The 5,000-nt window shown below is 45.2% G+C and overlaps 1 protein-coding gene across 1 annotated transcript in view; it reads left to right on the top strand.

Moving 5' to 3' along the window:
• Positions 1 to 5,000, top strand: part of LOC134462999 (metabotropic glutamate receptor 2-like) — a 48,637-nt gene that overhangs the window by 3,539 nt on the left and 40,098 nt on the right. The window lies entirely within an intron of this gene.

Here is a 5,000-nt window from a genome sequence, read left to right on the forward strand (position 1 = left end):
TTCTGTGCCGCTAATTATGGGGGGCTATTAGCTAAAGATGCCCGCGCCGTTTTCTCCCCCAGTAAAGCCCTGGCTCAGGGCCGTTGTATCCAGAAAAAGCCCACACATCGACCAACATATAGCTTGAATGGGGAGCTGGAGGAGCCGTGTCTGCACGCACAAGATGATGAGAGGGAGAACTAAATGTCATGTTTAACTAGGCAAACATCAGCGTAAAAGATTGTAGCACGCAAGACATTAAGATGGGGGGACTGCTATCATATTCGAGGCACGCATCTTCTGTGCACCACACGATTAGCTTTAATCGCCTCCCTGTTGTCTGGACTCCCACTTTGTTTTGAAGGACATAATGACAACTGGGGCGGTGGACGTACCAAAGCATGTGACATTTTAAAAAGCCCTAATTCCATTGTCTGTTGATTTTTGTAGCCACTATTAACTTTTGTTGAGAATTTTTCATAAGTGTTGAAGGACTACATTCATTGTAGAACTGATTTGTTTTGTAGATTACTCATTGCTCTCAGTAATGATTCTGGTGGTCTGGTGTGATATAGTGCGGGGGTGTAATACATGGGTGCCGGAACGAGTTTTAAAGTGTCGGTGCATTTCTTTCTTCATTCATTATTTCTTAATTAACAATGTTACTGCTGCTGCACTCCACCCATTTGTTTGCACTAAAATTTGAGAAAGCCTCATGTAGGGAGCCCAAAAGTGGGGATGCAAATACACTGCATCCTCCTTTCCGGCACCTATGTTGTAATACCGTTCTGTATGATGCGACCTGTCATACAAGCCAGTCAGGCCAGTGCTGCCCAGTGATAGCCTGATTATCATCAACTTTCAAATCTCTTCGAGACTTGGTCTGACCAAGAGCACAACAATGAACATTTCCCAAATGGCATGGTTGACCAGCCTCCGTTGGTTTGCTAATGGTTGGCTTCCCGACAAAGTGGGAGGAGTTCCCGATTTTTCGGGAGCTCAGAAACGATATTGTATTGCTCTTGGCCTGACTAGAAGCAACACTGAAGCTGTTGCGTCACTAGGAGGGCACGGTCTGGCTAGCCCAGTGCAGTCCCAAGGCATTCAGTCTTCTGGTTTGATGAGCAATAATTATGTAGGTTACACATTAATGATGGAAATCACCTCCAGGTCATCATTATAGCACCAGCTAACAAGCAGCCTCTTCTTATGCAACTGAGGCCGCCTCACATACTTGTACATGTACTGTACATGTCAATGTCACATGGGATGGAAGCAGTCTGGGACCGTGGCGATCTGGTGAAGCACAGAACATGGAGCTTAGGGGGAAGAGGGGAGGAGGGGGATGAAGAAGAAGAAGAAGAAGAAGAAGAAGAAGAAGAAGAAGAAGAAGAAGAAGAAGAAGAAGAAGAAGAAGAAGAAGAGGAGGAGGATGATGAAGAAGAGGAAGAAGAAGACGACGATGACCATAACCATGACGATGATGATGAAATGGAAAGGAGGAACACGTGACCACACAATACTGATACTATACCATCACCAGAGCACCAACCATGTCATGGCCATGGTAGTATAGGGTGATCCTTATTTCTGGGGATAGTCCACTGCAGTGTACGGATGATATGCAAAAGATCTTTAAAAAAAATCACTTAATCCCTTTAGATCTGGAAGAATTATGTTTTAATCAATGATAATGACTATCATAAATATCATTATCCACGTTTCCCTAGAAATCATACAGAGGGATCAGATCAGGTCAAGAGGGTCACCTGATTGTCATTTGTAAGGCGTGCATACTCTGTCCTCACACCATTGAGTCATCCTCACATCAAAGAAGTATGCAAGTGTGCAAATAAGTGTGTTCAAGTTTGGTCTCCTACGGGGGTATTGTCCGCTCCCTCCGCTTCACTTTCTGTGGTGTTTGGTAGCGGCTTTCTTGCACAAGATGTGCGCTAGCCTACCACCATCTACAGTGCTAAGGGAACTCCATTTATTCTCCAATGGTCTCCTAACCAAAGGTCTCCTAAAGGGGCGTTCACCTGATGTCACATGGATCCAGGAAAAGAATGGCCTTGATGTGTCTTCCTCTAATGAGGACCCTCTTTGAGGACCCTCTTGAAAACGAGATGCGCATCTCAAGAGGCCATCCTCTAATAAAGAATTTGAGAATTTGAGAATAACAGAAGATTCTTGGTATTATAGGGTAATCAGATTTCCCTGATTTCTGGGGACAGTCTGTTCTCACACCATCGTGTCACCATCCTCACACCATGGAGTGCTGAAATCACCCGAGAGCTACTGTCACAATGACCTGTACTGACTTACTGTTGGCGCAAAGTGAACAGTCACAACGAGCAAGACAACAAACAAAACACTGGACCTCAAGACATGTCCTCCTCTCCGCAAACACTGTTGACGTTAATAACTTAAGAATTATGACCCCTGTTGTCTCCATCGTCTTGGCACCGACTTGGCTGCCTCTGTCTGAGCTTCTAGGGTGGAGCATTCAGGTCAGCTATGAGCAGGGGTGAAAGTAGTTTTCATGTCTTACCGGTGCTATTTTGTGCAAGTTTTTCTAACAACAGCCCTTTGAATGCCAACATCAGAAAGTGCCAACACCAGAATTTCGGGTAATTTTGAGCTGCTATCTCCATAGTATGACACTTGCCTCAAATGGCATGGTGTGCATGCTTTCTGTATGCTTTCTGAAGTATGGACTGTTTTCGAGCGTGTTTATTGCTGAAACACAACTGATTACTTAGATCTTTCATATTGGCCCCAGCCGTTAACATTGGCTGTGTTTTTCGCCAAAAAGCTTAAAATAAGCTAACTCCATAATGGCGCGGCATTTCTTAGAATGTCTCATCATTATATACATTATGTGGCATGTCAAATCGATGGTGAAACTTTAATTTTACGCCTGAACTATCCTTTAAATTGAATTTTTCAAATGTGGGTTTTTGGCCAGCATTAACGTTTAACGGTTCTGCACACCGGCTGTAAATGTTATATCAGTGCTGCGCACGTAGCACACCTGCCTACTTTCACCACTGGCTCTGAGTAAAGGGACAAATTAGACCAGACACGACTTGAGCGATTCCAGCAACAGAAGTAACTGACTTTTGTATTGAGTCGCCGGCGACAGAGGAGGCAAAAGGGATTTGGGCGAATAGAGGGAATTTGAGCATCTTAAACGAATATTATGCAAATGAGCTGCGGTTCGGAAGGGAGGGAGGATTTGAAGAGTTCAGATGCAAAACCCTCTAACTCCATTTCTGAAGACCTGCACTTCTATATTTTCAGAGAACCCCGTTGTTGGTTTGGTTTAGATTTATGTACTTGATAATACATATAAATAGTTATATTACATAAATAAAATAAAAAAATATGCAACTTTGATAAGCTTTGTATTAAATAAAAATGAATTAAGATTATTTTCTGAAAAGGCACTTAGGGGGTTTTGCATCTGAACTCATTTTTTAACTTTCTACCACCCATCTCTGCTAGCTGACAACAGTTACATCTGCCCAGACCTGACGCATCCCTAACCCTAACCTGTCACATGGCGTAAAATGACAACAATGTGAATACGGTTCAAAACCGACATGCTTTTTATAGGTGAAACATCAGGTGGAATAACAGCATTTAATGCCCATAAATTAATTGGTAATTGGTGGTTGACATGTTGCAATGAATATGCTTCTTAGATTGTCCACACTGGCTGTCGTTGCGCCGCCCTGGCGTGTGCTCCTGCTGAAACATCACTGACCCTTATACATCATTCAGTTCTGGATCAGCTGTTGCCACAGTAGGTGGTTCAGCTGTGCAATATTAGTCAAGGCCAATCTCAAGATTGCGACCAGTCTGCAGATGGCTGGCGGCTTCTGTGTGTGTGTGTGTGTGTGGCTTCAGTGTGTGTGTGTGTGTGTGTGTGTGTGCACCTGCGTCTGCGCTTGCACGCATGTTTGTGTGTGTGGTTGATATGAGGCCTGGCACACAGAAATGCTTGCATTCTCCGCCTCCCTCCCTCTCATTATTTTTTTTCTTCTTTCCATCCATCCATCCATTCATCCATCCATCCATCCTTCCATCCATCCATCCATCCATCCTTCTCTGCACTTACCACACAGGAGCCAGGGCCAGAATGACATTCGTCAGTAGACAGGAGCTTGTCTCTTTTTTGGGTCCTGTCTTAAGGGAGAGGAGAGGATGATGAGAGGAAAGGAGGAGAGGAGACTGGAGGAGAGGAGATGTGGTGAAGAAAGGACTGTAGGGATGGAGATGAGAGGAGATGGAGGAGAAGAGGAGACTAGAGATAGGGAGAGGTGAGGAGGAATGGAGAAGAGAGATGGTTAAGTAAAGGGAGGAAAGGAGAGGAGATGGAAGGAGAAGAGAGGAGATGGGAGGAGAAGAGGGGAAATTGTGATGAAATGAGAGGAGAGGAGGGATGGAGAGGATATACTTTATGGTGAGGAAAGGAGAAGGGAGAGGAGAGTTGGAGAGGAGAGGAGATGTGAGAGCAGAGAAGAGGATTGGAGAGGGGAGAGGAGAGTTGGAGAGGAGATGTGAGAAGAGAGGAGAGGAGAGGAGAGAGGAGAGTTGGAGAGGATATGTGAGAGGAAGGATGGTGACAAAAAGAGAAGAGGGAGAGGAGAGAGGCGATGGGAGGAGAACTGAGAAAGGGCAGAGCAGAGAGGAACGATGGTGAGGAGAGGAGAGGAGAGGACGGATGCAAGAGGAGAGGAGAGGTGAGGACGGATGTGAGAGGAGAGGAGAGGTGAGGAGGACGGATGCAAGTGGAGAGGAACTGGCAACCACTCAAGAGCAGCATGATTCTTCAGAGGGAGCCTGAATTAAAATAAAGGAGTTTAACACATGGCATCATCACATGTACTATTTCTGTGGCCTTTTTCTGACTCCCCCTTGCCATCTGGAGAAGGAGACGGTGATCAAAAGAGTGGCTAGGTTTGTCTGTCAGCAGGACTGGACTGGGACCAAAAAGTGTCCCGGGCATTTTTGGC

The sequence above is a fragment of the Engraulis encrasicolus genome, chromosome 14 (genome assembly GCF_034702125.1).
Source record: "Engraulis encrasicolus isolate BLACKSEA-1 chromosome 14, IST_EnEncr_1.0, whole genome shotgun sequence".
In the NCBI taxonomy this organism is placed as follows: domain Eukaryota; kingdom Metazoa; phylum Chordata; class Actinopteri; order Clupeiformes; family Engraulidae; genus Engraulis; species Engraulis encrasicolus.